This window comes from Ictidomys tridecemlineatus, unplaced genomic scaffold (genome assembly GCF_052094955.1).
Source record: "Ictidomys tridecemlineatus isolate mIctTri1 unplaced genomic scaffold, mIctTri1.hap1 Scaffold_609, whole genome shotgun sequence".
NCBI classification, from domain to species: domain Eukaryota; kingdom Metazoa; phylum Chordata; class Mammalia; order Rodentia; family Sciuridae; genus Ictidomys; species Ictidomys tridecemlineatus.
Window position 1 is genome coordinate 97,068 of NW_027524166.1, and position 24,448 is coordinate 121,515.

Below are 24,448 nucleotides of genomic sequence, written 5' to 3' on the forward strand. Positions count from 1 at the left end.
ATGCAAGCCTGTGCTGGATTTCCAGCCAGCTCTTGCTCCCAGTGTTCAAGGCTTGAATTTTCTGGAACTAGTAGAACTCTTTTTCCTTGTTAAATAATTTAGTCAAAATATTCTTAAAAGCCACTATTGGTGGTGAGGCATTCTGAGAAACTAGAGAGCAAGACCCAGGCACTGTGCATTGACCATTTGGCTCTAAATGTAGCCCAGAGGGTGGCTTCTCCAGGGACCACAGTGGACATGCAGAACTCGTCCTGTCTTCAGCCCAGGCCTGCTCTCAACCTGGCCTCATCGTCAGCTGGCAGGCCCTTCCTGCCCTGGCCACCCAGAAGATGTGTTAGGACACCTGTGCTGCACCAGTCACCTCCCAAAGCACTCTGTTCCTTACAGGGCATACACGGTTGTTTTCTAAATTTGTATTTAGAAATGTGGTGCCAGGGGTGGTACCACATTGAAGGTGGCTTATTATCCCTCTTAGGATAAATAGCGAATGCCTTTCATTTGATAAATCCTTCTATAATCTGGTTCCAGCCATGTGCCCAAGCCATTCCATATCACAAGAGGCCCCTACCTTGCCTTACTGTTGGGCTACACTGGCCCCTGCAAATCCTCAGCTCACGACGTCCCCCCCCCCCAGCACAGCTACTGTCTCACACAGCCCTCCTGCTGCACATGGGCTTCCCACTGGAGCCCTGCTCGTCCTTCAGACCCAAAACGACAGAGATCGCCCTCCCCTGCAGCGGCTGGAGAGCCCCTGGTGTGTACTCCTGCAGCCCCAGAACCCTACAGCCCTTTCCATGAAAACATTTAAATTCAATTAATGTAAAATGCATGTAAATTTATTTCAATTCCTTCTCAGGAAAAAAATGTTATTTGTTGAAATTTACCACATTTGAAAATTAGATTTTAAGAATCTTATGCCGGGGGCTGGGGATGTGGCTCAAGCGGTAGCGCGCCATGCCTGGCATGCGTGTGGCCTGGGTTCGATCCTCAGCACCACATACCAACAAAGATGTGTCCGCCGAGAACTAAAAAAATAAATATTAAAAATTCTCTCTCTCTCTCTCTCTCTCTCTCTCTCTCTCTCTCTCTCTCTCTCTCTCTCCCCTCTCTCACTCTCTCTTTTTTTTTAAAAAAAAAGAATCTTATGCCTTCAGACACATGAGCTGAAAATAAATTAGACTTGGATAAATTGTTTTTACTATTCTTTCTAAATGTTTTGCTTTCTTAAACAGTCTAATTTGTTTGACTTGAATTATACTATCTCAGATTATAAAAAGTCGAGGTGTCAAAAATAAAACACAAAAATAATAAAAATGACCTAGTTTCCAGATAGTTATGGACAGAAAAACAGAAATAATTGAGGAATACTTTGCACAGTTATGGTAACGAGTAGGAAAATACTGTCTCTTTTCAGAATTTCATTTGGAGGTTCTAGGTTGTAAAGTAATTGCTTCTCAAATATAAATCCACTGAGGATAGGTCAGTCAGGACTTGTGAATAAATAATAGTCTTCACACTGATAAAATCAGGTCTCCATTGAAAGGTGGAAACAGGAGAACCAAGGAAACTAATATTTTCATCCTGAATTTGACCAATAAATTCTCTAATTCACCTTATATCTATTTGATTGTTACTAAAATCACAGACTTAGAGTACAGGTAAAAATCTTTCTTTATGAATCAAACTGTGAAAAATGATGTATTAAGAACTGTGTAATGTTTTGAACGACCAACAATAAAAAAAATCTTTCTTTAATCTATGCTTCTTTACACAAATAAACACCTCAAAAAATTTATCTGAGATTAATTCAAGTGTACTCATGTTAAAACTGCAAGTTAAAATAGCTTTCCTATTGGAAAATTTATATTTTCATTCTAAAAGAAGTCTGTTAACCTTTATAACATAGAATTTCACACCAAGATATTACATACTAAAACAAATGAGTTATTTTGAAATATGCAGTTTGAATTCAGCAAATAGTAAAATAAAAAACTTTACCACATGTGTTTAATTTAGGATTCTGTAATAAATGCAAGCTTTAATTATGAAATGCTCTTGCCACAGGTTGCTGACTTCCTTATTACGTACATGATAGCAAATTACTCTCATATTAAAAAAAATTACTTCTCCTTTATACTTTTGTATTTGGATTCCTCCCATAATCACCAGAGATTAAAGCATTCTATGTGATATGTGACAATACCATTCAATAAAGCTTTCTTGTAATGTTAAAGTTAGTATTTGTAGGAGACTTGTTCAATCTTCTGTGAAACTCTTGGTTGATAATAAAATGCACATAATCAACAGTGACAGAGCTACACTTTCCTTACACAAGATCGTTCTCAGTGATGGCAGAATAAGTCTTATGTGCTGAGAAATTCTGTTATTGATGCTATCATGAATTCAATCTTCAAAAATATTTACATAACTTTATATAGGTTAGTATTTATTAATATTGCCACAAAATGTAATTTAAGTGCAGCTCCACATACATAACAATTATTAGTATGTGTGTATACTATTATTATAATTTTCTGTGTCAGAACTAATTAGTAAAGGCAATTTCCAAAGACTTCTAAAAACCATGCCTTTTAATTGAAGCACTCAGTGCAGGTTGATATCCTGTGTCACCTACTTAACAAAAAGTTTCTACAAATAGAGTGCCTGTTTGAATAGGTATAGCCAAATATCAAGCTAAACTTAAATTCACAAGGACTTTTTATGACATAGTTATAATGATTCAGAAGCTAGCTACAAAGACATAACCAATATTTTCAATTTCAATTGTAAAAAAAGTGTCTCTGAAGAGTAATACAGCCAACTGAAACTAGTAATCATTGTAAAAATAGAAACCAAAATTATTATACAATTATATTTTATGTTTATTATTGGAACAAGTAAGACAATTGATAAGTTAGTCTTATTTAAATGTGATTCTGAGGCTACAGTCATCTAATCATACTTTTCTAATGAAACAGGTTAGATACACATTGATTTAAGATAATCTTTGGGCTGGTAGGGTCTAGTCATTTAGCTCTCCCTATTTCCTAAAAGCTCAAGAATCTCTGACCAAACAATACTAACTCCACTGAGGGATGCAAACTGACGTTTAGACTCCTTGATAACCAAGTAAAGGTTTTTCTACTCTCTGTTTATTCCTCCTGATAAGATTCAAGGATCTGGCCAATTTCAATTTTTAAGTTTTCATCAACTATATAAATACAATCAGAGGATGATGTCCTAAAGTAGAAGGAGGTCTTCAAGACTCAAGCTTGAAGCATCTCTAATATTACTGACCAAGAAAGGAAGGATGTCATGCATTCTTATACAAATTAGTGTTGAAATTAATCATTTATTTGTCCCATCCACATCTAAGATTTAAGATTAAGAGAATCTTTGGTCTGGTAGAGTCCAATTAAAAGAACTAATACAAACACGAACTAGCTTAATTAATGTGCATGTAACTGATAATATGAGAAAGAAGGGATTAGGAGACCATGGATATTTTATATTGAAAGACATGTTGTTAGTCTCCTACTGATTGTTCTCATTCTCGTGTGGACTGAAGAATTGATTCTTAACTATATGCAAAATAGGAATGTATAAAATGTTATCAAGTGATTTTATATTTCTGAAATCTTTTGATGTTTATGTATTATTGATGACCTTTTTTATTTTTGTTGGTGCTTTATAATTATAGATAATAGTAAATTTAATTATTCCCTCTTCACACATGCATCTCTCATTCCCCCATATCTTCCCTTTTCTTCTCCTCTTCCATCACCAAGATATGCTTGTTTCTACTCTGTTGATCTCCCTTATAGCATTATTATCATTGTTATTATTATTTTTAAATTAGTGCCTTATAACTATATATTTAAGTGAGATTTATTGTGGTATATTCATAATTCATATAAGACAATTTGTTAAATTTAATTCCTCAGTACTTCCCTATACTTTCCCCTCCCCCCTTCCTCTCAATCTCCTTCCTCAACTTTTTGGTCTTTCTTCTAATTTCATGAGATCCCTCTGTTTTATTTCTTCTCTCTCTCTCTCTCTCTCTCTCTCTCTCTCTCTCTCTCTCTCTCTCTCTCAACAGTACACTAGGTTTTCCATTTTGTAGAGGGCAAGGGAATGACATATTGAGATGCTCAAGAGGTAAGTTTCAGTTAGAAGTAAAGAAAGCTTCAAAATAAAATGAGATATTAAAGAGCAGGGCTGGAAACAGAATCTAACTCCTTAACTCAATGTGTACTTAGAAGGGTAAATGAAACAATCAATCTAACTCTGTTTGGTTAAAGTAATGCTCCTTCTGAATCATGAATCATTTTATTTGAACAAATCATCAAAATTATTGTATAGGCATGTCTTAAAAATATATGAAATTAACAAGTGTCTACACGTTAAGTGGTTGGAATAATTAAGCATTGGAAGGGGTAGGTAAATTTTTCTTTTCATGTATTTTATTATTCTAGTTTTATTTCAACCCTGTGAAAGTGTTGCCTAATTAAAATTATGTAACAAGAAGGGATTCTTTGGTAAAATATGCTATTTGATACTAAAATAAATGTTGTAGATAATATTAAAAGAACTAATACATCAGTTACCCTTCCATTGATTGACATATTGCCTTTCTAGGGTAACTGATGTGAAACAGCAATCTGTTTACGGGGTAAAGTTGGGAGTTCATAACCCACTTGAATCAAACTGTGAAAGATGATGTATTAAGAACTGTGTAATGTTTTAAACGACCAACAATAAAATAAATAAATAAATAAATAAAATAAAAAGCTTTTAGAAACAAAAAATAAATAAATAAAAGAACTAATACAAATAGTGACAAATGCATAATACTGAGGTCCACCCCCAGTTTGAAGTATAGAAGCAATTCCTATTAGGGTGTCCCAGTTTATACAATAGGATTGTGTTGGAAATTTCTTTATATCTTACTTTCTTTTTTTTTTTTTTTTTTTTTTGCTAAGGGGAATTGAACCCAGGGGTGTTTCTCCACTGACCACACCCTAGCCCTTTTTGTTTTATTTTTCATTTTGAGACAAGGTTTCACTCAGTTGCTTAGAGCCTCTCTAATGTTCTGAGGCTGGCCTTGAATTTGTGATCCTCATATCTCAGCCTCCCTAGTGCCTGGGATTACAGGCACATGCCATGGTCCAGGGTTAGTGATGGGGAAATTAATAATACTAGTTCTAAAGAAAATCACAGAGCTTATTGGATTTTGTACCATTGTATGATCATTCTTTTTGAGAGTGCATATTGTGTTTCAACAAACGTAGATTTTGATGAAATTGGTAATGCTCAATTTCATTTGTATAGATATGATTTCAAAGCTCAATATTTTATGCAAATATTTTTGCACTTGAGCATTTAGAGTAAATGCACAAATAATTATTTCACATGGTTGTATTGATTAATACTGAAGTTAGAAAGAAGGCTTACTTTATTAATATCAACTAGATTTTGTTTTGCTTTTTATTCCTCAAAGAAAATAGGTACAGAGGAAAGAACTGAAACAGGCCTAATCATTATTCTTAGCCTCCACTGGATATTCTTTCAAGCTCATTTCAATAATCTTTATCAATATTTGTCAACATTCTGCAATTGTTTGAGGTACCGGCCACATTAAGATTTTTGATAAAAAGCATTTTCAAGTATTTTAAAAAAAATTTCCAATAATAACACATCTTGGAAAGATTATGGATTATACATTATAGTAAACTGCTTAATATTTGACATGTTATGGATCTGCATCTGAAGTTCTATAATGCGTAGAAGAATTAGGGCTAGTTTATATAGGGTTATGTTCCTTGTCTGTAAAATAACATTACTTCAATAATTCAGAGAAAACAGGTAAACTAGGATCTTGTTTTATAGTATGATCTTCCTTGCTAATGAAAAGTGCTTTGCAGAATTGAACTCATATTTAATAATATTGAAGTCTTAATTTCCTGTCAATATGTGCTTTTCCTTCAGGAACATTCGTCATCCAGGTAACAGCAAGTGACGCTGATGATCCTACAAGTGGCAATAATGCAGGTCTCCTGTACAACTTATGACAAGGGCAAGCCTATTTTTCTGTTGAACCCACAACAGGTATTTCTGATTTAAAAAAAAAATGAATTTTGTTGATTTTGTTGGCTGGGGTTGTGGCTTAGGTGTAAAGTGCTTTTATTCACTTTTATTCACTTTTGCGGCTGTAGGTAGTAAACTTATGGAATCAGAGATATTAGAACATGGATGCTTTTGTGAGATTATTCTTCTGCATACCCCAAATAATAATTTAAATGACTATTTTTATTGTGCAATTTTGTTTCAAGAATAAGATACTTGCTTTGATCGCTCAAGTAATAAATGTAAGGTAGATTGTATGAAAATTCTTTTTTTAAGGAAATATCTTTTTGAGGAAACTCTGTTTTAGCTACACAAATACATTTACAAACATTTCCAGAAAGCATGAGCAACTCTCATAAGAAGAAATTATGATTAAACATAGAACAAAGAAGAAGCAAGTAAAATTGTGTATGTGTGTTTGTATCTATTCACACATATTCAACCAGAGCATGATGTCCTAATTATTGACTGTTGAAAAATGAAACAAAACTGTTGATTGCTTCATCTTCTTCTTCTCTCACTTTCTCTCTGACTTGCCCCATGCCCCAATGTCCAGTGAAATCATATTTATGTTGATGGCTCAACAGAAGTCACTTTCACTCATTTCCTTCCAGTAGAATAATCAGTAAACCACAGCAAGTTAGCAACATTTAAATCTATTTTTACATATCAGGTTTCCCAATCATTAGTTGTATATGGGAGAATGGTTTGTTAGTGTGCATGTACACACTAAATGCACAGGTCTAAATCATGTCGATGCTGCTCAACTTAGCAAATTCTTGTCCGGATTAGGGTTCTCAAATCTTCTGACTTGTCAAGCAAAACATTTATGTATCAAAAAATGTTTTGGTCAACAATGAAGAATGGCAGTGGTTCCATAATAGTATCATGGATCTGAAAAATTCCTTTTTGACACAATTTGAATGCTCATTGTAACATCCTCCATGCCTTTTCTTTTTATTTTTTATTGGTTAGGTTTTTGGTCTTTTCCCAGTCTTCAGACTTTCAGTCTCTACATAGTTTAAACTTTGATATATTTCCGGATCAAGTCATTGGACTTATTTTCCCAAAACCCTTAATCCTTGATGCTATTAACCCTGTGGCTTTAAAGACTGCTGCTGGGCCTGACAACATCCAAGTCTACATGTCCATTCTGAATTTTCTCTTGAACTCCACAGGTAGACATCAAGCTTCCTACTCAGCATCTTCATTTGTACATGTTATACACATTTAAAAGCTAACATTCTCTTTATTCAGCTTCTGATCTCATTTGCCTGCTATTCCTCTTATTCCTACAGATTTTCTTATCTCAATTATTAACAAATCCAGGCTCCATATTGCTCAAGCTTAAATCTCATTTATTCAGTTCAAACACCACTGGGTGTGAAGAATTAATGATCCAACTCAGATTGAACTGGGCCAAATCCAGTTCAATTTTAATTTCTACTCAGCTGAGTTGATGATCAGTTCTATACATTTGCTGATACCTTCTGATTTTTATTTTCTGTGAGCAAAGACACATACACACACACTCAACTTTTAAGAGGAGAAGATTCTGTTAAGGTTTAGAAGTCCTTTTCTCTTTCTCAAACCAAAAACTCAATCTTTTGCAGGTATTGTTCATTTCTCACTTTCAAAACAATCTGGATGCTTCTCACCTGCTCCTTCCAACCACATTGGATCATGCTGCTGTCTTAATCAGTCTCTGTTATTGCAATAAGCTCTCACCTAACCCTCGAGTTTCACCATCTTCCTCCTTCAGTTTATTTCAACACAGCTCTCATGATCTTGCATGTCATATCTTATCAGTTCTATGCCTTCCCATCTCACAGATGAAAAGTCAGCACCCTTAGTATCACCTAATGGGTCCTAGCATTCCTAAATGATCTGACACCATTCAATCCTGTTAAGGACCTCTGAGACCTCATCTATGTCACTCTATCCTTTGCTTTCTGGAAAACCAACTTCAGGCAATCAACATGGATTTTCATCTTCTCTGTCTTCATATATTTCTTCCCCTATTTAAATTCTTAACCAAGAGCCATATAAACAGTGAGTTCTTTCCACTTCATCAAAATTTAAAACTATCCACCACAACATAGCCGGAGTACTTGTTAGTATCCAGTTTATTGTATGCTTCATTCCTGCTAATATGAGCAGAGGGAAGCATCATTCTATATATTTTACCTTGTTGTATCCCAGTTACTAGAATATGGACTTGTTAAGAATTCATGCTGAAAAAAATATTTTTGAATGTGAAATAAACTGCAAAGACTGAGTACTGATGGTAGAAAATATTCTTTTGTTTTCTAATTTTAAAACCTGGTGGTTTAATATAAACTCAATAATATTTAATTCTGAAGCATCTGTTTTGAAGTGTATGTTAATGTCATTGTTTTCTCTTGATTAATTGTTGGGAACTTTAATTTGTACAATCAAATCAATTATTTTTAAAAATGTTTCCATAAGGAAAGAACTACAGTTAAATCATTACATTCACTCTAAAAAATAAAAGAACAAAGAAAACAAAAGTAAAGAGTAATATATTCACAACTTATAAGTAACTATTCTCCCACTTTAAATAAAAGTATAGTCTCAAAATGCAAGCTGTTAAGTAACTTGCTGTATACTTCTAAAGGAACCTAAAATTCCTTTAAATAATTCTATTATGTCTGCTTTATTTTAATATTTTATTTTCAAGAAGTCTCATTCATTGAAATATTAACACCTAGGATTATTTCTTACATTTCAGAATAAATCATATATAATAATTTAAGAATGGGCAGCTGGAGTTGTAGCTCAGTGATAAAGTGCTTACCTCACATTGCATTTAAATAAATGTAAGTCAGTCTAGAATGTCAGCTTTACATTAATAAGTCACTCATTTAGTAGTTCTCTGATATTATTTAAGTCATCTCTTAATTACTTATAATACCTTATACAATGTAAATGTTACTTAAATAGTTGTTATCTGTGTTGTTTAGAAAATAATGAAAAACTTGTACATACTCAGTACAAATACACATTTTCCAAATGCATTTGATACATAGTTGGTTGACTACACTGACATGAACCCACATATGTGAAGGAATAACTGTCTCTCTATATATGTATATATAATATATATGATAATAAAGGTAGGTTTGTTTTTTACCACAGATATGCATACATATATTTGCTCTTGGATATTTACTCAGGGGGCTTAAAATAAAAGAATCACAAGAAGTAATGGAGACTGTTGCACCTACATCTTGCTTAAAATACTCTTCTTCAATCAAAAGAAATGAAACTGACTGGAGAACTGGTTGAATCCACAGTTATTACAGGGAGAACATTGTGGTTCTAAAAATGTAAGGAAGAAGCCATAAAAGAATGGAAGAATAGGAGTGTGTTGAAACGGCCAAGGAACCATGCTGTAATTAATACCTAATGTCCAAAACTGAGTATTTGAACAAAAAATGAATTAAAATATTTGGTTTGTATGATGAGTTTTGGTTTGAATCATTGGAAACAATTCTTATGAATAGATACTAATGAAGATAAATAAAGAAGCACATTTTTAATCACTTGTAAAATAATTTTAATTAATAAATGTATAATCAAAGAAATAGATATCAACATTAGCAAAATAAAGTGGTAATATTGTGGTCATTATTTGTACATGGATACTGAAATCAGTAGGTTAATATATAAAAAGAAGCCAAATGTTTTCAGAATATCTTCCTGAGATCTTTAATAATTACAAAAACATAGTAGTTTTACAGTGAAGAAACCTGGCAGATACTTTGATCAAGAGTCACAGCTAATATTACAATTACTAAGACAAGATTGATACCTCTGTAACTTTCAGGCTCATTTTATCTGATCATGAGAAAGCCTCAGACAGACACCGACATTTGAGAGGCACTGTATAAAATCACTAACTAATATTTTCCCATACACTAAAGGGCATACCAAACAAGGACATTGATACACTATGGAGGGGACTAAAGTGACATGGAAAAAAAATGCACTACATAATCCCAGACAGGACTATGAATAAGGGAAAAGAACATTAGTGGAGTGACTGGTGAAATCCAATACTACAGTTTGTATTTTATTTAATAAAAGTAGAGCATTTAATTTATCTTGAAATAATAATAACATTATGGTCATACACAACAATTTAGAAGCAGAATCTGGTTGAGAGGCATAAGGGAAAATTTGTACTTTTGAGAACAGTCCTATGAGACTTAAGTTATTTAAAAATATGCATTTAATTGAATTAGTGAGAACATTGCCAGTGTAACTGAGAGGAGGATAGTACAAACCAAAATAAAATAATTTACTATTGATTAGTTTTCTGATGTTTTCTCCTAATTTAAAAAATGTTGTAAAAGGAAAATGAATGCACATATAAAATTTGATTAGCTGCAATTTATCTCAAGGCCAAGGAGATTTCATCTGGTGAAGATGATGTGAGAAAGAAAAAAATCTATATAATCAGAATTGGTGGCTCTAGAAAAAAATAAGGAAAATAATTCATATTATATATTATTGCTTAAATCACATACTATTATCCAATCTTCCTAGGGGATCAAATATGATTTTATTCCATTTTAATTTGTCAATGGGATCTACATCTATTCATTATCTACTAATTTAAAAGAATGTATAACTCCTTATCAAACTTTTAGTGGGTTTTAGTTGCAGTGGTGTTTCCAGAAACAAAATGGGATATTTAATACAAAATGTCAACTGTTAAAATCCTCTTTAATTTTGCTGACAAATATATTCAGTGGGAAATATGATCACTTGTAGCTATTCAAATAAAATGCTTATGAATGTTTAAATATATTTAAAACTGAACTCCTCTATGTCTTCATTCTAATTTCTATTTTAATTCTTTCTTTAACACCATGATAAAAATTAGTATAATATTTTTAGAAATCTGTCAATTCAAGATTAAATTATTCTCATCTTTGCCACAATTTTGGCAAATCTCACTGAAGTCTCATGGAAATATTCAGGAATATATGCACAGTGAGAAGCCGTCATTGAAACCACATGGTATTTTACTTTACTTTTCATTATTCATCATTTGCAAGCTGATGAGACATGCCGAGAACTTCAAGGCTTCTTTAATTGTAGATTTGAGATAATTTTGCAGACTTTCGCATGACGTATTTTGCAACTTGACTTCCTTTCATGTGTGCTCAATTGTACATTAATCAATATGTGCATCCCCAAAGTAAAGGACAGTGGATCTAGGATATTTCTGGAACTTGAAATATTATATAATTCTGGAACAAAATGAAAGGTCAATCTGCTACTTAAAAGAAGTCATTTTTATCAAGTCCTATTGAATTTTTTTATTTAAATGGACAAAAGTAACTTTTGTATGATAGTAATTAAGTAATTATAATATCATACACAGATTCTCACGCAGTAGATCTAGTGTAGGAAAGAAAGAAAAAAAGAAAAGGTTCACAGTCACTCATTTCTGCTACTTACTTTTACTTCTCTGTATCTCACAAAATTTTTTTGCAGGGGAGGGCAAGGTATTTCTTTTTAACCATGTCATTTACATATTAAAATCCTCTCTTGGGTTTGATAATGAGTTATGCTTGTTTAGATTTAGCATACACCAGTTTAAATGTAAAGCTGTATTAGTTTCTTTTTCCTATGACTGTGGAGTTCACTAAATATGTGGATGTGCCATTTTTAAAATCGGCATCTCATAAGCTATGCAGAATATGCTTTTAATAATTTACCTGGTGGCATAAAACCATGTTATATATCAATGTGATACAGCAAATATGATGATACAAGGGGGTCTTTTCTCTTGGTACAGATATTCTATTACTGGAAGTAAAGAGTTCACTATCAGTGACAATGGCACAATCATTGTCACTAGCACACTTGACCGGGAGATCAACACATGGTACAACCTAAGTGTCACAGCCACAGAAAGATGTAAGTACTAATTTGGAAACCGTATATTTCATCACGGTGGTCTTAATGACATTGCATTATCCCTACACCTGAGGACAGAGCTATTTTTAAATGTTGTTGAAATTTGTAGTTAAATGATGTTTGATATGTAAGGTTACATACATATATATTATTTGGTCATAAATTATTATGTATTCATTTCTATTAAAGCTTTCTTAAAATGTTATGACTAAGTATTTTCTAAACTGTTTTTACTTATTATATAACAATAAATAATGTTTAATGCAAAGATAATTTGGAGGAAAACACAACATATAAAACTTGAAATTTTATGCCCTGACAATCATATGCATTAAAATATTTTCATTTCAATAAATAAAAACTAAAAACATATTTCTACAAGTTTTTGAACATATATTCTGTGTGAGTTTATTTTTATATTATCATTTTAATTAAAAAAGGAAAATCTTATGTAATTTCTAAAAACATTCATCTGAAAAGACAGTTTCAGGTAGCAAACTCAATTCATGGTATTGGTTCCCCAGATTGTCAATTTAGAGAAGTATGTAATTAGTTTTATATACTGCTTTATGAAAATAATAGTAAAATTATAAGATCTGAACTAAAGTTTTAGGTTTATAATGATTTATATTTGTTTAGTTCAAACATAACTAGCTTAGTCTATCAGTTCACAAGTAACTCTTCCAGAAAGCAGATAAGAAATGCCTCCATTTTTACCTGTGTTTAGGATAAAATGTCAGTGTTAATTCTTTTAGAATTTAGACATTTAACATAAATCATAGTTCAATATTATTATAGTACAGAATATGGAGGATACAAATCATATTCATCACCTGTCTGCATATCCCAAAAAGAGTGGTCCCTTTTTTAACTAAACTTACATTTGCAGTTGAACTGATGGTCAGATCTTACTAATCATTAATGACCAGTTGTCTGCTTGTTTGTTTCAGCGAAAAGCAGATGATTTCATTGTTAAGGTATAAAAGTGGGTAAAATAATACCAATTTACCATTTGAATAGTGTCCATAACATTATGAGTGAATCAGTTATTCAATCATCTGACATAAAGCATAAAGGAATAAATACAACACAATAGGAAAGACTGTCAAAATCATCGCCATTATTTGGTACATGAATTTAGTGTAATACTGTAGTACAGCACAGGAGTGAAGCTGTGAATTTGAGATGTTCTAGAAGGCATCCTCCTTTCTTATAATCGATTTTACATAGAATTTTAACAATCTTATTCACTTTTTTTGTATTCCTTTGAGGCTTTAAACCTTAGTCTACCTTATTCCTCATGTTATTGAACAGCTGCAGGTGATATGGCAGAGTGGAAAGTGCTCTCACATGTTTTTTTTTTTTTTTTTTTTTGCAATATGTTGAATAACTCTGCAGAAATGTTGCAGCAGGACTTGGGTCAGGATTTGAATTTTCTGTCTAACTAAACAATAAAGGACGAGGAGCAAATGTTACAATGGAACAAATGCCTGCTGCTGCAGAAGAAATGCCAAGGCTTTTCCTGTCAGGAAGCACAAAGGTGTTTATTCCGAGAGCAAGAAGCTTTTATTCAATGCGTATTTATTTCTGAGAACAAATCATTCATAATGTCACTCTCTACAAAGCTATTGTAAAAAAAAAAAAAAAAAGAATCCAAATCAGGTCGAAGGAAGACTAGATTCCTCAAAAAATATGTTTATCTATAAAATTGCTCTCAGCTATTAGATGATCAAAATTTATTGAATGTATAGAAATGTTTTGTATTCAAGCTTATTTTGTATGTTAATATAATGCTTATAAGAATATATAATTTCTTTTCTTAACTTAGATGTACCATAATGTGAATTACTAGAAGGTAAACTCTTTAAAATTTATAGTTTGTACTTTTTGATATAAAATGCTCTAATCTTGTATGAATAAAAAGAATCAAAAAATAAATGAATGCAACAAAAATTTCCAGATAATTTAATTATATACTATCAAATTAGCTATATAATTACTTTTTTATCAGACAAATGCCTTTCTATGATAGAAGATCCCTATAGGAAAATTATCTAAGCATTTTTTGGTTCAGCATTGTAAAACAAAACAAAAACAATAATACGTATCTTTGAGTTATAAGATACCTGCTATCCACAAAAGTCGTTACTTCAACACTTGTATGTTTACATATGTACTATGAATAAAGTGCATAATCTGATCAACACTATAATTATGTCATCATATATTCTGTTCAAGGGTGATATTAAAATATTTAAAGACCAGCCCAGTACAATGCAGGTACTCAGACAAGACTTCAGCTCCTAAGCTGCATTTGTTCCACAACTGATCCACAGCCCCTACAGCATTAAGAAATAGCTCCATATGCTCTGCATAATTCACATGTTTACATATGTGTGTGGTAATGTACATTATTCAGTTAATAGAACATAAAATTTATAGTTTAAAAGATGGCATATTCCAATGGCTCACACTAGAAACTATAGATATTACAATGCTGTGTATGTTGAAGAAAATAACCAAACAGCAATGATAGCAGAAACTGGGAATCATTTGAGGCACATCAGGGAAAATGTCTTCATCTTGTCACTTCTGAATCACATTTTCACATATTAATTTATAAAAATTATAGTTTGTGGCTAAAAAGATTGAGTTCTGTGAAACTGCATATTATAAACATTTTATTAAGTATTTTACAGATTAACATCTCAGCGATTTGTTAAACTATTTTATGTAACATAATTTTAAAATTCACAGTAAAATTTGAGGTCAATATTATTTGAATTTCACACACACACACACAAACACACACACACACATACACACACACACAAAACTGCAGCCTCTGTAATTTGCTTTCCCACCCTCAGTGATAAATGGATAGAACAATCACAATTATATCAGATTCCAAAGCCTGTTGTCTTAATCCTATGCTACATTTTCCCATATTAATAGAGCAAATGAAAGAAAGTATGTGTTTCACTCAGTGTTTTTAAATTAACTATAAACACTATACTCCTCACCAGTCACATTTTTCCATTTTTAAACTTGCAAGACAATTATATTTAAATGCTTTTATTTGTATGAATGACTCAAATGTAGGGTCTCAATTAGCCCCCATTGTGTGGCTTCCTTAGAACCAAACTTGAACAATCTATGAGAACATTTAGCCAAATTCCTGTCACTACTCTCTGAGGTGTCTCATTTCTCTCCAATGTGTTGTTTCTCCTATGTTCTCAAGTGAGTGAAACATGTATCTAGTAATACTAAAATGATTCAAGGGATTTAAAAAAAACAATTAAATACCAAATATGTTTTAAAGACTTTGGGCTTGTCTTTCCAAAATATGCTAGAAAATCTCTTACAAAACAATTGTCTTGGCTGGGGATGTGGCTCAGTGATTAAGCTCCCTTGGATTCAATTGTGATACCAGGAGGAAAAAAAGAAAAGAAAAAAAAATTTTCTTGAAACAATAAAACCAAAATACATTTATTTTTCAGTTATACTTATATATTTGAAAATAAGGAATATAAATGCAGATAACATAAGAACAAAGGAAAAGAATTGGAAATGTTTGAATTCTCCTGAGAAAAACAGTAAGGCTTCAAGTTGAATTTAAGGGAAAAAATTAAAACATGAGATTTAATAAAAGTAGACATATAATTTATATACAAAATCATCAATGTTGAAATTGATCATCTGAAATAAAGTATCAATATTTTTAAAATATTATATTTATTTTTAAAATAAAATATAATTTTAAAATTATTGTACATTGTGGAACATTCTATTTAAACAAAACAATTTTTGTTTTTAAAAGGTGCACCTAAATTTTAATGATTAAGAGAATTGATTGGTATATATTTTGGGGATTGAACCTAGAGGCGCTTAACCACTGAACTTCATCCCCAGCACTTTTTATATTTTATTTAGAGATAAGGTCTTGCTCAGTTGCTTAGAGCATCGATAAGTTGCTCAGGCTGGCTTTGAACTTGCAATCCTCCTGCCTCAGCCTCCCAGGATTACATCATACACTACTGTGCCCAGATTGCCTTGTATATTCTTATACAAATATTTCTACATTAACTGAAATCTCAGGCAATGCTGAATGGTAAATGGTTTCTCAATCTTCTTTCAGTGAAATCAGGGAAATTAACAATAACTACATTCATCAGAATTAGGTGTGTTTATATAAATACTAACAGCAATTACAGGAATGAAGCAAGCTGACCTTATACCTACTATTTTCCCACTATGACCAACATCCAGTGAAAGACACTTAGTAAATATTGCTTGAGGAGAAGGTGTGAAACAGAAATTTTCCTTAGCTATATTGTTGAAAAATACATGAATCATTTGCAGATCCTGTCCTCATACAGAGATCTGGCTCTTTGGTTTTTCAAGTGAAAAAAAAAAAAGAAATATACTGTGTAGTCTTGAAGGCAATTTTTCATGATTATAAGACATTATTATACTTATTTTTTCATTGTATATTATTCAACTCATAGACAATGTTCAACAGATTTCTTCAGTTCCTGTGTATGTACAACTTCTAAATGTCAATGATCATGCTCCTGAGTTCTCTAAATACTATAAGACTTATGTGTGTGAAAATGCAGACTCTGGTCAGGTAAGAAAGCTTCCTAAATTACCGAAGTCTGAGTAACACATCACTGTTTTATATACTATACATAATGACTATATCACATATAATACTAATATTCATATGATATTATATATATATATATTATACTATAGTGATTCTATATTTCACATATTAGACATGATTACTATTTTATATGCTGTACATAGATTTTTTTATATACTTATCCCACTTTGAAATGCTCTCATAGACACTTTAATTATCTTAATTACATGTTTCTGTTTTGTGCTAAACATAATAGTATATGTTTCTTTTTATTTAAACAATTTCTAAAAACAAAGATTATTTTATTTTAAAAATTTCTAAAGACACTCTGTAGGGCACTCTGTATGATACATACCATAGCTTGTTTTTCAAATGGCCCCTAATTCCCAAAAATTTTATAGTCTTATTTTCAGAAATACAGAAATCAATATATTCTAAATGACATTAAATTTCTCAATGAAGGGAATTGGAGACCCTTTGTATTTTACAAAAGCAGGAATTACATTTTTTTACCAATCAGGAGTAGTAACCAACCTTATGTTTTACTTTTAATTTTCTAATACAGTAGCAGATAGGAATATCTTAAGACATAGGTACATCATAATTGTTATTCATTTTTCAACCATAAGATACTGGAAATTGTCAATGATTTTTAAACTGTTAAGTGAACTATGTTCAATTATGTTTATGCTTGAACCATTTTATCCTGAAAATCTGAAATCTTGTAATTTTAAGCATATATTTTTTAAAAATACATGATTATAAATATGCAAATAACCTTTTAAATTTATTCATTTTTATGGGTTAAAAACCATAGTTTTTGAGAAAGTGTAAGATATAAAAGTTCTGAGTTTCTCCCTTGTGCTATACTGCCCAGAAATATAAAATTTAACAAATTTAGACATCAGGGACATATGTGTAGACTGGTAGAGATCATTAAAATAAAATAAGAAAAGAATGCAAATGTACTGGAACTCACAATTCCCAAGGAAACTAGGCTTACATAATTTTTAAAAAATTTATATTATAAGTGGATTATTTCACTTGTAATTTATATGCTGTACATAAATTTTGATGTTTTCAAACATTTTAAACACATCTGATTTCTTGAACAGAAAAACAAATATATTAATGAGCTTCGAAAAATCACTTTAACTAGTTTTGTTTTTAATATGTGTTTTTAATATATTTTCCCAATAACATTAAGAATAAAAGAGTATCTATTAACTATTTTGAAATACTAGAGCATGTTTTAAAGGCAACTTTTTGTAGTTTACATGCTGGTAGTTTGGTGGTCTGTGTCTTTTATTATTATTATTATTAATTTATTTATTTATTTTAGTTAGGTATATATGACAGTAGAATGCATTTTGATTCATTGTACAAAAATGTGCTTATTAATTAATATCATATTATGCTTCAATTAGGTTAAACACATATGTCTTCAAACATTTATTATTTCTTCATGGTGAAAATGACAAGATTTTTTTCTAGTTTTTTGAAATATGCAGTATGTTAGGATTTTAAAATATATAACTTATATGGCAATAATTTCATAATAGCTGTGAATGTATTTAAATTGTCACCTTTATAAGAAAAACTCTAAAAATTTTAAAAAGTGGTTTAATATACTTCATTTTTCTATATAACTATGATGCCCCAGGTGGTAAGTCATTTACCAAGTAAGACTGCATTTTCAGTGCTTTCAGCTGAGCCAAGATCACTGAGCAGAAGACTTGGGAAGACAGCACAACTTACACATTGGAGGCTTGGGGTCTAGGCCAGAGTATTAGATTTGGCTGATAAATATTTGTTGACTAAAGATAGGTGATTCTAAGGACCACACTGTATTTTTTATTATAACTCCTCTATTGTTGTTTACAATAAAATTATTAATAGCTATGTTAATAGTAACCCTTTTCTACTTTTGCACCATGTGTAAATGAGAAATATACATTTGATAGATTGGGTTTTCCTTTTTCATTGCATTGGAGTTCATGTGTAGCTCTACCACCTGAGTGGTTGACACATTCTTTTCCAAGATTCTGGTTCATAAGCTACAACTCAGAAGTCAGTGTATTTATATAAATAGGAGTAATCACATTTTTTTGAGAATGAGGGTACCACTTAGTGACAGGGACACCATGCTCATCGGTGGCTTTGGGCCATAGACTGAAGTGAATATCCCACTTATGTTTAGCAAAACAGAATGGCTCAAAACAAGATATTTTGTAATGAAATCCTTCTTGTTTAAAGACTTATAGGATGATCACTAAATTGTATCTTATCCATATAATTATACTGTTTAACTCAGTATAATTATATGGATAAGATACAATTTTTAATTTGAGAAAAGTTAAATGGTATAACTTCGCCTGAAGTCTCATAATCTGCATCTTTGCTTTCATGGTAAACTTTACCCGTATCCTGAGCCTACAGTGTTAGTTTCTACTTTGGTATTCATATTCTGATTGACTTAAAATTTGTGAAATATCTTCCCCTCTCAGTTTTCTTTTCCCTGTGCTTATGATAAAATAAAAAAATTCTGAAGTTTTAACTTCTTACAATGAAAACTCAAATCAAACTAAAATGATAGTGTGTCAGTCTTTTTTTAAATCTCTTTGAGAGTTAAATTAATACTAGGAGCAACACAATTAAAAGAAGAATATTATGGTGAAAATTTATTTCATTTTTACCATTCTGGTAGGCCTTTCATAGTACAAGTTTTGAAATGTTATAACTCTTTAGAAGCACATTTGAAAAAAATTGTGAGCAATGATGAAATAATTGTTTTAATGATGAAATATCTTGACAAAGTTCAAAACATATATCACTGTTTCCATAGTGTCTTAACTTTTAAAAAATTTGCAATGTACCCATATAGTAATTGAAAAAAGAATTAACATTTTTTTAATTAAAATAAGTTAATTATTCTTTCTTTATTCATTGGAACACTTGTAAGAATGAAAACAAAGAAAAAGGAAAAAAAACTTAGAATATCAACCTCTACATCTTGGTAGAACTTTTCAAAAGAAAATTCAAATACTAATGTTTGGTACAACATACTATAAAGGTATAGCCAAGATTAAACCCTACTAAGAAAGGAGGGTTTTGAATTTAAGGACATAAGAGTTCTCCTGTACTCTGATGAAAGTTTAAATGTAAAGTTACACAGGAATATCCATAAAAGAGCATGCTTTTTTCTAGTTTACAGATGATTATACCATGCCTCAAAAAGGTTTGACTTTCCAACTCCACATAATTTACAATGGATTAAGTCAAGCCTGTCCTATGTACTTGTCTCCAAGAGGGGAGTTAATTGTAACTATTTTTGCCATAGTAATCTTAATAGCTATCCTTAAATTATTTTCATAGTGGAAAACAAACATGAAAATAAGGGTTTTCTCTATTGATTTGTAGAAAGAATTATATTCATGATGTTGAGGTCAAGAGTCAGTTTAATTCTCACCTCTTGTCTGGAATAATCATAATTCAAACTCAAAATGTCACATGGATCAGCCTTATTTTACAATCAATTTACTTTAAGGAGGAAGGACAGACATCATCAAATAATCATGAGGGGGACTTTCAGATGTCACTCTCAAATTATCTCAGTTTTATAAGTATCTGAAAGAATGTTACTCCACTCAAAACCAAAGGGAAACCTAAATATGTCTCCCTCCCGCTGCACTACAGGTGATGGACTGAAATCCATGTGCAGGTGATTTAAGTGCTACCGCTGTACATGACAACAAGGACTGTATTTCGTGTTCATTGAAAAGCCTTATTTTCATAATCTAGGCATTAGTGCTATGATGTCGACAAGATTGTCCTTGTTCCTTTCATGTGTTTCTTTAGAGGTTAATAGTAGATTCAGACTAACTTGAGTTCAGATTTTTGTTTTGAAATGTTCTGACTAGGTTTTCCGCAAGTAAAATCAAAACCAAACACTAAATAACAAAATAGCCTTTGAAAGAGCCACTAAAATCTTACAAACATGCTATTAATCTCTTTCTCCCTCCTACATTTAGATAGTAATATATGAACAATTTATTGTTCATGAAATGTATTGACAGAAATCAACATATTATTTACTTTTGTAAGGTCTAGAAATTATATTCTATTACACAGTGATGAGCTATCTAACATTGTTTCAGTTAGAGTGGGACAACATAGGTGATGCTAGACCCATGGCACCTAGGTGTGTGGTCTGCTGTTCCACCTCGTAGGTATGAGAGTACTCCATCATAATGCCCCAGGGGTTAATGCCCTGACAACCCATTTCTCACAAGTCCCTGTTATTAAGAGTTATATGGCTGTATATCCTATTACATCAGAATTTTTATTGTTAATAGCATGGGGATTGAGTATTTTAATAAATTGATTTTGTATCCTGCTACCATCAAAGTACATAAAACTTGTGTAAAATGTAATTTGTATAAAAAGTTGATCTTTCTTAATTTAGGAATATTATCCAGAGTAAGAAGTGTTTTTGAATGCCATTCACATAATAAAGCACCTTAAATCCAATAAAAAGTAGAATATATTTCAAATTGGCTTCTAAATTAATAGAGCAACCAGATTAATGAGTCTTGAAGTAACACAATTTGAGGCAATTAGATTCTACAACAATCAATAAATCATCCTAGAAAATCAATTTTCCCTGATTACCTTAATGTTAATATCAAGATTATCAAATTTTTAAAACTTGTATTCACAAATAATTAAGGGAAAATTCTTTGGATAGTGAAACTTGTTCTTTCAAGATTGTGATGAGACTGTGTCTCCAAGTTCTTAGCAGGAAGCCTGTTCCCTTCTGTGAAGACCAGAATGTGCTGCCAGGTGCGCTGGCATTGCATAGAAGCAGCACTGACTGCGTGGACTGCAGAGGGCAGCAGACCCAGGTTCATGTCTTTAGCCAGATGTGTGAGGGTATCCGCTATTTACAATGCAAATGAAAAGTTGTGAGTTCCTCTTTAGCATCATTGAGATTGGCTTCCACTGTTTGAGTGGAAGGATGTAAGGTTAATTGTGTGCTGAGGTTATATCTGATGCCACCCTTTAGTAAGAGTTGAATGAAGTGTTTAAGAGAGCCTATGGATTATTTTTGCAATTTCCTATGAATCTATACCTATTTCAAAATACACAGTTCAGAGAATCATTAGGTTGAAATGAAACAAAATAAAATATTCAAGTAATGCTGTAAAAAACCAAAGGAGAGTGAATTAAAGCAATGACCATTAAGATTATTAGAGCATGTGATATAAAATCCTAAGAGATATCTTAGTCAAGAGAATTGCAAACATGAATATGTTCAAAATTATAAGTTACAAATATCATCATAGGATTTAAACTTTCCCAAAATAAAGAAAGGATCTCCAGCCTATTTTTTTTAATATATGTTTTTTAGTTGTAGTTGAACACAATACCTTTATTTTGTTATTTATTTTTATGTGGTGCTGAGTATCAAACCCAGTGCATCATACGTGCTAGGAGAGAACTCTACTGTTGAGCCACAACTCCAGCTCTCCAAACCATTTTAAGTAGCTTTACTTATGGAAAAAGAAAAAAAAATTAGACATTTGCACATATTAATTTCAACACAAATAGTATTACAAGTATGGTTGTAACAATATGTAAATTATTATTAAGAACAAGGTCTGAAGAATTAAAAGGTAATGTCTAAAAACATAATGTTTTTAGAAGGGTAGCAAAACTTAATATTTTGAATCTATTAAAATTTTTCATTATGTAATTATATTATTAATTTCACTGATGATCATTTTATTAATTGCCTCAGTCCGGCTACAGCAAAATAGCCGGGGGGTGATGAGCAACTTGTGTACATTGATACAGCAGGAGTAGGAGCCATTTATTGTAGGATAAAATCGGTATTTATACATGCAACACAGCTTATCTAATTAACATAAACTAGATACAGCAGTCAACCAATAAGGAATCTCCATACTTAATGGCTCGCTGGTGTTACTTCACAAACCACTCCCTCTGGCATTTTGCCAGGCGCCATCCAGACTTGTTTACAGACTCTAACAATTAATAACACAAAAAGTTGCATTCTAGAAAGCTCTTTAATAAAATTGAACCAAAGTTCTGCAATGCCATGAAATAAGTCAACTTTATTATTTGACTTGAAATAAGTCATATTTATTATTCACACATAATAAATATGAGAATGAACTGTTGTAACTAGTGCTAAAATCAATGATCAAAATCATATACTAAAAAACATTACTATGCTTATATTGTTTGCTTTCAACTTTTCTCAATACTCCTAGCAAAAATATTAACACTCATCAAGATGCACATGAAAGATATATGGACATCATCCTTACTTCCTCTTATGTTCATTCTCCAGATGCAGTAAATCACCAAGTTCCACTGATTCCATTTCCTCCCTGTTTTTCATATGTCAATTTCTATTTTCTTCTCACATATCCTACACTACCCAGGACCTAAGATCTCTTCTGAAGTGGATTCTTCTTAGATAGTTATGAAAAGGGATGCTTCTGTAATATCAAACTTTGCTTTTTTTATCTCACACCATGTACATGGCAATGCGTGCTAATTTTTTAATCAATTATATTTTAGTTATATTTTAATTATATATTTTTAATTATAGTTTTTTAATCAAGGCTGTACACATGAAGACAATTTCCTGGACAATCATATTTCAGTGGTTGGTCAATGGTCAAAATAATACATAGTCCCTTTGGAAATGGAGAAAAAATATTGTTTTGGTGACATCATGTGAAGCACAGCATACCCAAGGGGAAATTGTGGGATTCACAAGCTCTGTCTCCATCTGAAGTTATGTTGAGTATTCTCAATTCATGTAAACACTTCATTAATTTCTGTATGTTTCTTATTATAAATAATTCTTGTGATTTTGATTGTTAGCATCCTTTTGGATCTCTTATCAGGAAGTCTTCAATAACAATCAGTGGGTCCCTGGTATCATGACAACAGTTTTTTCATACCTGCTTTAAAAATGTGCTCAGAAAGAGTTTTTCAAAAACTAATTAATTTCCATGGGTCACAGGACCCCAAATAAAAATGAGTGATCATGATTTTCCCCAATTTAGAACTTGTGATTTTCAGTATGAAGTTTAAACTCTGTAATATGCCATCTTAGAACATTTCATGATGCACACAAGACTCACTCTGTAGCAGGTTTTCTAATTTCAGTCTATATCCCAGGTCCTCTGACCCTATTTATTCTGAGCATTATGGACTTTAGGTGTTTTATGTATTTCAAGTTCTTCCTCAACACTTTGCAGGTTTGTAGTTCTGTTTCTCTCTCTCCTCCACTAGAATGTGAACTATAGGGACAGACAGTGCGTGTCCAGGGTCTGGAAGCACTTGGCATGTTCTTGCCAGTGGAATAGGCATCAAATGATTATATCAAGACATTAATCAGATACTTTTGTACTTTAGTAGTTTTCATTCATATGCTTATTTTGTACAACATTTATAAATTTTGAAATTATCCTAAAGGGAATTGAAATTATACATTGAGATAAAACTTTAAGAATGTATAATATATAATTTTTAATGGAACATAGATTTATTTCTACAAGAAAATTGCCATTAAAAGTATGTAATCCAATTTTGTGAGATTCATTTTTGGAAATTGGGTATTTCTCTGTCTCTGTCTAGGACCAGAATGTAATACTACCATTAACTTCTCAAAAATGTTTT

The 24,448-nt window shown here is 31.6% G+C and overlaps 1 pseudogene; it reads left to right on the top strand.

Moving 5' to 3' along the window:
• The first annotated feature begins 669 nt into the window (after positions 1 to 669).
• The window catches only part of LOC144374186 (cadherin-19-like), a 32,223-nt pseudogene continuing 8,444 nt past the window's right edge, over positions 670 to 24,448 (top strand).